Below are 10591 nucleotides of genomic sequence, written 5' to 3'. Positions count from 1 at the left end.
TAGCTCAGTTAATAGAGCTCCACTTTTATAATTGGGTCGTTACAATTACAGATTAAATGTTTAATTGTCCAAACAGTAATGATAGTTTCTTGTGTCCGAACCGGTAGCATATTTTTTCTAGCATACTTTTTCTAAGTAATGAAAAAGATGACTGAAACATGCCACTAAAAGATTCTATCGAAACAATGATGGATGTCAAGAATGTAGATGAGGTATGATGAATAGTTGGTCAGATCTAGTAGGGATCGTACATGGACGATAGTTGAAGTTGACGGCTCTCCTAGGATTTTCTCATCTGGTATCCTGGGGAAGAGGATCAAGTTGGCCCTTGCAAACAGCTTGATGCACTATCTCACTTCAACCCTTTGAACGAAATGTGGCAAAAGGAAAGAAAATCCATGGACCCACCCCATCGCCTCCATCCCGTAGTAACTACGAGATCGGGCTTGAAGTGAGATAGTGCATCAAACTGTTTGCAAGGGCCAACTTGATCCTCTTCTCCAGATCCAGATGAGGAAATTGAAGGAGAGCCGCTGACTCCAACTACCGTCCATATACGATCCCTACTAGATCTAACCAACTACCCATCCTACCTCCTACGTTCTTGACAGTCAGTGTCATGTTTCGATCATCTTTTTCATTACTTAAGAAAGTGGGCCACCGGTTCAAGCACAAAAAACTTATCATTACTGCTTGGACAATTAGACATCCAACCATAATTGTAACAATCCAATTGCAAGAGTGGAGCTCTACCAACAGAGCTATATCCCCCTAGCCAAGTGGAGCATGCATGAAAGAGTCAGTCTTCTACTCTTTTTCTTGGGGGCAGCTGGGCTATCCTAGACTTGAAGCAGAGACCTCGCCCATGAAGTAAATCATCGCACCTACGGTCCAATCCAACCAATTGGGAGAGAATTAACAGATTCATTTTCGAGAGTGATTCATCCTTTCCGAACATAGTATACAACTATCTGTTGTACTGCGCTCTCCAAGTGTGCTTGTTCTCCTTCTTCCTTACCATGGCAAATTTTTGTGAAAAAAGTCCAATGAGAAGAAAAAAGAAGGCGTTAAGAGACCCTTCTGGCTCCACCCTGGACACTCTAACATCCTTTTTCAAAAATGCTCCCATTTCGAGTCAAGAGATAGATAAATAGACACATCTCATTACACTGATCGGGGGCGTTTGTAGTGACTGAGGAGTCAAAGACTAAGAAGTGAGTTATTTATCAGTCAAGCATTCTATTTTTGTTACGGTTAGATCCAATCTCCTGGTCCTTGTAAAAATTAAAAAGAATTTAAAGTTCTTCCTCTCGAAAAGGGAAGATTAGAAAAATTCTATTGCAACTTTTTCGAGACTCCCAGAAAAGCATGAAAAAAAAAGGCTCGAATGGTACGATCCAGCCGTCACCCCAGAATGAAAGGGGCGATCTCGTAGTTCTTGGTCTGTGAAGATACATTGTTAGGTGCTCCATTTTTCTTTTTCCATTAAGGCCGAACCTAAACTTGTGCTCGAGAGATAAATGTCCATATAATGATAAAAGATGTATGAATTATCGAGAAGAGATGAGACATGGTGGTCCCCCTGGACCACCCAAATTCCATGAGTGAATAGAAAGTTAGATCTACATTGGATCTCACCTGAATCACCCAATCTATTCTCTTGATGAGAAGTTTTCGAATAAGAGAAGTACGCCATGCTAATGTGCCTTGGATGAACCACATCTCAGGGTCAGGTGCCAATGAGCACATTGAACTATCCATGTGGTTGAGATCCCTCACAGTCCAAGCACAATGACACAATTATCAGAGGTGCGCTCTACCACTAAGCTAATAGCCCTTAACTTGAAGGTTATGCCATCATAAGGTGTTGCTAGATGAAAGGATCTTATCAACATCCATAAATAATAAATAATAGCATAGATCAAACTGCCGAATCGAAAAAATTGGGTGCTATCATATAACATAGCTTTGTATTGGTTAAGTTCACGAGTTGGAGATAAGCAGACTCGAACCACTAACATCTGTCACAGGGTAAATCACCACCTCTCAGGCCCTGACTGATTCTACTATAGAGGCCAACAATAGGCAATAACTCTTTCCGAACACAGCTTACAACTTTCATCGTACCGTGCTCTCTAAGGAGTAACTCTTCTCAAAATCTCAAAAGGTGCGAGCGTACAGCAGGAGAATCAGTAGAAGGCGGTAAACAATCTTTCTTCTATCCAGTGGGATGAGGCATTAGAGTGAGAGGTGGTATTTTTCAAAATGTATCCTCATCATCGTTGAGAAATGGCTCGAGTTTGAGGAAGAAGGTGGTCGGTTGGATATCCTCTGCGCAGAGATACCGGCAGCACAGAGTGGAAGCGACGACAACTTGATGTCCTGGATAGGGATGACAACCAACAAATATTTTTTCTAAAATGAAGGGGTGAACACAAACAATAGTGTATGGAACATGATTACATGTTAGATAGTTCTTTATCGAAAAATGAATCTAAATAGAGCATTATAAATTTGTCTGTCTCTTGTTTTGAGTTTCTTTAGTTTCTGCAAGAGCACACATTAAGATTAAATTGTTAAATTATCAATGCCTTTCCTAGTTTTGGAGGTTCATAAAGATTAATTTTCTTAATAATTGAAACTTCTAATGCATTAAGTGGCACAATGCTCAAAACAAATTAAAAGAAAAAAAAATTGAATTATCCATTTATATTATTTTTGCCAAAATTGAAGAAATTCATTCTTATTAGTATAGTATTAAAGTTTCTTAAACACAAGTTAAGGTATTCATTTTATAAAATTCTTAAAGTTAAATATATTGAAATATATTCATCAAGCACCATATTATACCAAACAAACTATTTTCTAAGACTCTAACTCTATATCAAGCTAAAGAAACTCAAAATGCCACAAATTTCTATCTCACAACAATAAAAACTGTTCTAAAAATGGAACAAAGTTTTGAAGACAATGGTTCTAAAGAAAATAGACAAAGTAGTAGAAGTCGATGAACCACTTGGAGAAGCTATACCACCTAAACTACTATTGTATATTAACAAATTCTACTAACACGACTAAATCTTAATAAGTATAATATATATTAGACCTGAATAAAGAAGCTACTATCGTGTTGTGTTGCATTAGATTCTTAATAAAGAAACTCCCTCTTTTCTTTAAAAATTTTAGCAAGAGATTCTATCTCGCGGTGCCGTTGTTGCTTTCCAACTGTATCCAAATAGTTGGGTTATTATTAGAGCTTTTGTGACAGTTTACAAAGCTTTTGAGGTTCTGATTTTCAGTAACGTGTTCTTCTATTTCTTTAAACTTATGATTCCTAATGTTGCGACCAATCAAGGTCGCGTCTTTCTCTCCTTCTAAGTTTAATGGGGTAGAAAACATTTTGAAATCTATGAGGAGTTTTTCCAAAATTTAAGGGGATGTATTTTAAGATTCAAGCTGCTCTAATCATCATCCTTTTATTCTGACTTTAGAGGGTGAGAAGAGATTTGATTTCTATTAGAGACTTAACTCTGAATCTCTAAAAATTTTACCTAGGTAACTTTTTCCAAATGAGAAAGACATTGTAAATATTTTTCTAAAAGTCTAGTGGTGCGCGAAATTGTGAACAATACTTTTTCACAACTCTCATAATCCCCGGTCATGAACTCCAAAAACTTGGTAGCTCAATACCATGGCATTACACAACTTCGCACAACTAACCAGCAAGTGCACTGGGTCGTCCAAGTAATAAACCTTACGTGAGTAAGGGTCGATCCCACGGAGATTGTTAGTATTGAAGCAAGCTATGGTCATCTTGTAAATCTTAGTCAGGCAGACTCAAATGATAATGGTGATGAACGAAAATAACACAAAGGTAAAGATAGAGATACTTATGTAATTCATTGGTGGAAACTTCAGATAAGTGCATGAAGATGCCTTCCCTTCCGTCTCTCTGCTTTCCTACTGCCTTCATCCAATCCTTCCTACTCCTTTCCATGGCAAGCTCGTGTAGGGTTTCACTGTTGTCAGCAGCTACCTCCCATCCTCGCAGTGAAAGCTAATGCACACACTCTGTCACAGTGCTGCCAATCACCGGTGTGGTTCCCTCCCCTACTGGAATAGAATCCAGTGATTCTTTTGCGTATGTCACTAACGCCCAGTAAGTTACAGGTTTGAAGCACGTCACAATCATTCAGTCATTGAATCCTACTCAGAATACCACAGACAAGGTTAGACCTTCCGGATTCTCTTGAATGCTGCCATCAGTTCTTGCCTATACCACGAAGACTCTGACCTCACGGAATGGCTGGCTCGTTTGTCAGGCGAGCACTCGGTTGTCAGGCGATCAACCATGCATCGTGCAATCAGGAATCCAAGAGATATTCACTAAGCCTCGAATGCTTGTAGAACAAGAGTGGTTGTCAGTCACTTTGTTCATGGGTGAGAATGGTGATGGGCGTCAATCATCACCTTCATCAAGTTGAAGAACAAGTGATATCTTGGAACAAGAACAAGCGGAATTGAATGGAAGAACAATAGTAATTGCATTAATACTCGAGGTACAGCAGAGCTCCACACCTTAATCTATGGTGTGTAGAAGCTCCACCGTTGAAAATACATAAGCATAAGGTCTAGGCATGGCCGAATGGCCAGCCTCCCAATGATATAAGAACTAAAATTGTTCAAAGATATAAAGATCCAAAGATTTCTAATACAATAGCAAAAGGTCCTACTTATAAGAAACTAGTAACCTAAGGTGTACAGAAATGAGTAAATGACATAAAAATCCTCTTCCGGGCCCACTTGGTGTGTGCTTGGGCTGAGCAATGAAGCAAATTTCGTGTAGAGACTCTTCTTGGAGTTAAACGCCAGCTTTGGTGCCAGTTTGGGCGTTTAACTCCCATTTGGGTGCCAGTTCCAGCGTTTAACGCTGGGATTTCTTGAGGTGACTTTGAACGCCGGTTTGGGCCATCAAATCTTGGGCAAAGTATGGACTATCATATATTGCTGGAAAGCCCAAAATGTCTACTTTCCAACGCCGTTGAGAGCGCGCCAATTATGCTTCTGTAGCTCCAGAAAATCCACTTCGAGTGCAGGGAGGTCAGAATTCAACAGCATCTGCAGTCCTTTTTGGTCTCTGAATCAGATTTTTGCTCAGGTCCCTCAATTTCAGCCAGAAAATACCTGAAATCACAGAAAAACACACAAACTCATAGTAAAGTCCAAAAAAGTGAATTTTAACTAAAAACTAATAAAAATATACTAAAAACTAACTAGATCATACCAAAAACATACTAAAAACAATGCCAAAAAGTATACAAATTATCCGCTCATCACAACACCAAACTTAAATTGTTGCTTGTCCTCAAGCAACTGAAAATCAAATAAGATAAAAAATAAGAGAATATGCAATGAATTCCAAAAACATCTGTGAAGATCAGTACTAATTAGATGAGCGGGGTTTTTAACTTTTTGCCTCTGAACAGTTTTGGCATCTCAATCTATCCTTTGAAATTCAGAATGGTTGGCTTCTTTAGGAACTCAGAGTCCAGATAGTGTTAATGATTCTCTTAGTAAGGTATGATGATTCTTGAACATAGCTATTTATTGAGTCTTGGCTGTGGCCCAAAGCACTCTGTCTTCCAGTATTACCACCGGATATATACATGCCACAGACACATAATTGGGTGAACCTTTTCAGATTGTGACTCAGCTTTGCTAAAGTCCCCAATTAGAGGTGTCCAGGGTTCTTAAGCACACTCTTATTGCCTTGGATCACAACTCTTATTTCTCTCTTTTTTTTCGTTTTCTTCTTCTTTTTTTTTTCTTTTTTTTTCGATTTTTTTTTTGAATAGCTTTTTCTTGCTTCAAGAATCATTTTAATGATTTTTCAGATCCTCAGTAACATGTCTCCTTTTTCATCATTCTTTCAAGAGCCAACATTCATGAACCACAAATTCAAGATACATATGCACTGTTTAAGCATACATTCAGAGAACAAAAATATTGCCACCACATCAAAATAATTAAACTGTTATAAAATTCAAAATTCATGCAATTCTTCCTTTTTCAATTAAGCACATTTTTATTTAAGAAAGGTGATGGATTCATAGGACATTCATAACTTTAAGGCATAAACACTAAGACACTAATGATCACAAGACACAAACATGGATAAACATAAGCATAAAATTCGAAAAACAGAAGAACAAATAACAAGGAAATCAAAGAACGGGTCCACCTTAGTGATGGCGGCTCTTTCTTGCTCTTGAAGATCCTATGGAGTGCTTGAGCTCCTCAATATCTCTTCCTTGTCTTTGTTGCTCCTCCCTCATGATTCTTTGATCTTCTCTAATCTCATGAAGGATGATGGAGTGTTCTTGGTGCTCCACCCTTAGTTGTCCCATGTTGGAACTCAACTCTCCTAGGGAGGTGTGTAGTTGCTCCCAATAATTTTGTGGAGGTAAATTCATCCCTTGAGGAATTTCAGGGATCTCATGATGAGTGGGGTCTCTTGTGTACTCCATCCTTTTCTTGGTGATGGGTTTGTCCTCATCAATGGGGGTGTCACCCTCTATGTCAACTCCAACTGAATAACAGAGGTTACAAATGAGATGAGGGAAGGCTAACCTTGCCAAGGTGGAGGTCTTGTCCGCCACCTTATAGAGTTCTTGGGCTATAACCTCATGAACCTCTATTTCTTCTCCAATCATGATGCTATGGATCATGATAGCCCGGTCTATGGTAACTTCGGACCGGTTGCTAGTGGGGATGATTGAGCGTTGTATGAACTCTAACCATCCTCTAGCCACGGGCTTGAGGTCATGCCTTCTCAATTGGACCGGCTTTCCTCTTGAATCTTGCTTCCATTGTGCGCCCTCTTCACATATGACTGTGAGGACTTGGTCCAACCTTTGATCAAAGTTGACCCTTCTAGTGTAAGGATGTTCATCTCCTTGCATCATAGGCAAGTTGAACGCCACCCTCACACTCTCCGGACTAAAATCCAAGTATTTCCCCCGAACCATAGTAAGATAATTCTTTGGATTCGGGTTCACACTTTGGTCATGGTTCTTGGTGATCCATGCATTGGCATAGAACTCTTGAACCATCAAGATTCCGACTTGTTGAATGGGGTTGGTAAGAACTTCCCAACCTCTTCTTCGGATCTCATGTCGGATCTCCGGATATTCACCCTTTTTGAGTGAAAAGGGGACCTCGGGGATCACCTTCTTCAAGGCCACAACTTCATAGAAGTGGACTTGATGCACCCTTGAGAGGAATCTATCCATCTCCCATGACTCGGAGGTGGAAGCCTTTGCCTTCCCTTTCCTCTTTCTAGAGGTTTCTCCGGCCTTGGATGCCATAATGGTTATGGAAAAACGAAAAAGCAACGCTTTTACCACACCAAACTTAAAATGTTTGCTCGTCCGCGAGCAAAAGAAGAAAGAAGAGAGTAGAAGAAGAAGAAATGAGGAAGAGGGAGATGGTGGTGAATTTGGCCAAAGAGGGGGAGAAGTGGTGTTTAGGTTGTGTGAAAATGAAGGGTTGAAGAAGGGTATATATAGGAGAGAGGGGGGGTAAAGGTTCGGCCATTATGGGTAGGTTTGGGAGGGAAAGTGGTTTGAATTTGAAGGGTGAGGTTGGTGGGGATTTATGAAGGATGGATGTGAGTGGTGAAGATAAGGGTAGGATTTGATAGGTGAGGGGTTTTTGGGGAAGAGGTGTTGAGGTGATTGGTGAATGGGGGAAGAAGAGAGAGAGTGATGGTAGGGTCCTGTGGGGTCCACAGATCCTGTAGTGTCAAGGAAAAGGCATCCTTGCACCAAATGGCATCAAAATCCACGTTTTGAGCCATTTCTGGCGTTAAACGCCGGGCTGGTGCCCATTCCTGGCGTTTAACGCCAGGTTCTTGCCCTTTACTGGCGTTTAACGCCAGTCTGGTGCCCCTTTCTGGCGTTAAACGCCCAGATGGGTGCCAGACTGGGCGTTAAACGCCCAACTGCTAGGCTGACTGGCGTTTAAACGCCAGCAGCATCTTCCTCCAAGGTGTGCTGTTTTTCTTCCTTTTTTTCATTCTGTTTTTGCTTTTTTCATTGTTTTTGTGACTTCTTATGATCATCACCCTACAAAAAAGATAAAATAACAAAGGAAAATAATTAATTATAAAACATTGAGTTGCCTCCCAACAAGCGCTTCTTTAATGTCATTAGCTTGACAGAGGACTCTCATGGAGCCTCAGAAGTACTCAGAACCGTATTGGACCCTCCCAACACCAAACTTAGAGTTTGAATGTGGGGGTTCAACACCAAACTTAGAGTTTGGTTGTGGCCTCCCAACACCAAACTTAGAGTTTGACTGTGGGGGCTCAGTTTGGCTCTGTTTTGAGAGAAGCTCTTCATGCTTCCTCTCCATGATGACAGAGGGATATCCTTGAGCTTTAAACACCAAGGATTCTTCATTCACTTGAATGATCAACTCTCCTCTATCAACATCAATCACAGCCTTTGCTGTGGCTAGGAAGGGTCTGCCAAGGATGATGGATTCATCCATGCTCTTCCCAGTCTCTAGGACTATGAAATCAGTAGGGATGTAATGGTCTTCAATTTTAACCAGAACATCCTCTACAAGTCCATAGGCTTGTTTTCTTGAGTTGTCTGCCATCTCTAGTGAGATTTTTGCAGCTTGCACCTCAAAGATACCTAATTTCTCCATTACAGAGAGGGGCATGAGGTTCACACTTGACACTAAGTCACACAGGGCCTTCTTGAAGGTCATGGTGCCTATGGTGCAAGGTATAGAAAACTTCCCAGGATCCTGCCTCTTTTGAGGCAATTGCTGCCTAGACAAGTTATCCAGTTCTTTGGTGAGCAGAGGGGGTTCATCCTCCCAAGTCTCATTTCCAAATAGCTTGTCATTTAGCTTCATGATTGCTCCAAGGTATTTAGCAACTTGCTCCTCAGTGACATACTCATCCTCTTCAGAGGAAGAATACTCATCAGAGCTCATGAATGGCAGAAGTAAGTCCAATGGGATCTCTATGGTCTCAGTTTGAGCCTCAGATTCCCAAGGTTCCTCATTGGGGAACTCAGTGGAGGTCAGTGGACGTCCATTGAGGTCTTCCTCAGTGGCGTTCATTGCCTCTTCTTCCTCCCAGAATTCGGCCATATTGATGACCTTGCACTCTCCTTTTGGATTTTCTTCAGTATTGCTTGGGAGAGTGCTTGGAGGAAGTTCAGTAATTTTCTTGCTCAGCTGACCCACTTGTCCTTCCAAATTCCTAATGGAAGATCTAGTTTCAGTCATGAAACTTTGAGTGGTCTTAATTAGATCAGAGACCATAGTTGCTAAGTCAGAGGTATTCTGCTTAGAACTCTCTGTCTGTTGCTGAGAAGATGATGGGAAAGGCTTGCTATTGCTAAACCTGTTTCTCCCACCATTATTGTTATTGAAACCTTGTTGAGGTCTCTGTTGATCCTTCCATGAAAGATTTGGATGATTCCTCCATGAAGGGTTGTAGGTGTTTCCATAGGGTTCTCCCATGTAATTCACCTCTTCTATTGAAGGGTTCTCAGGATCATAAGCTTCTTCCTCAGATGAAGCTTCCTTAGTACTGCTTGGTGCATTTTGCATTCCAGACAGACTTTGAGAAATCATATTGACTTGTTGGGTCAATATTTTATTCTGAGCCAAAATGGCATTTAGAGTGTCAATCTCAAGAACTCCTTTCTTCTGACTAGTCCCATTGTTCACAGGATTTCTTTCAGAAGTGTACATGAATTGGTTATTTGCAACCATTTCAATCAGTTCTTGAGCTTCAGTAGGCGTCTTCTTCAGATGAAGAGATCCTCCAGAAGAGCTATCCAAAGACATTTTGGACAGTTCAGAGAGACCATCATAGAAAATACCTATGATGCTCCATTCAGAAAGCATATCAGTGGGGCACTTTCTGATCAATTGTTTGTATCTTTCCCAAGCTTCATAGAGGGATTCTCCTTCCTTCTGTCTGAAGGTTTGGACTTCCACTCTAAGCTTACTCAATTTTTGAGGTGGAAAGAACTTTGCCAAGAAGGCATTGACTAGCTTTTCCCAAGAGTCCAGGCTTTCTTTAGGTTGAGAGTCCAACCATGTTCTAGCTCTGTCTCTTACAGCAAAAGGGAATAGCATCAGTCTGTAGACCTCAGGGTCAACCCCATTAGTCTTGACTGTGTCACAGATTTGCAAGAACTCAGCTAAAAACTGATGAGGATCTTCCATTGGAAGTCCATGGAACTTGCAATTCTGTTGCATTAGAGAAACTAATTGAGACTTAAGCTCAAAGTTGTTTGCTCCAATGGCAGGGATAGAGATGCTTCTCCCATAGAAGTCGGGAGTAGGTGCAGTAAAGTCACCCAGCACCTTCCTTGCATTGTTGGCATTGTTGTTGTTTTCGGCAACCATGTGTTCTTCTTCCTTGAAGAATTCGGTCAGGTGCTCTAAAGAGAGTTGTGATTTGGCTTCTCTTAGCTTTCTCTTCAAGGTCCTTTCAGGTTCAGGATCAGCCTCAACAAGAATGCCTTTGTCCTTGCTCCTGCTCATAAGAAAGAGAAGG

At 40.9% G+C, this 10591-nt stretch overlaps 1 non-coding gene across 1 annotated transcript; it reads left to right on the top strand.

The window, feature by feature from the left end:
• The first annotated feature begins 9927 nt into the window (after positions 1-9927).
• LOC112704733 (small nucleolar RNA R71) lies at positions 9928-10035 on the top strand. Its single transcript, XR_003155342.1, has one exon. It is a non-coding gene; the product is annotated as a small nucleolar RNA R71 (small nucleolar RNA).
• The last annotated feature ends 556 nt before the right edge of the window (positions 10036-10591 follow it).

Source organism: Arachis hypogaea, chromosome 7 (assembly GCF_003086295.3).
Source record: "Arachis hypogaea cultivar Tifrunner chromosome 7, arahy.Tifrunner.gnm2.J5K5, whole genome shotgun sequence".
Lineage (NCBI taxonomy): Eukaryota > Viridiplantae > Streptophyta > Magnoliopsida > Fabales > Fabaceae > Arachis > Arachis hypogaea.
Note: the sequence above shows the minus strand (reverse complement) of the source record. Positions and strands in the feature narration are given on the sequence as shown.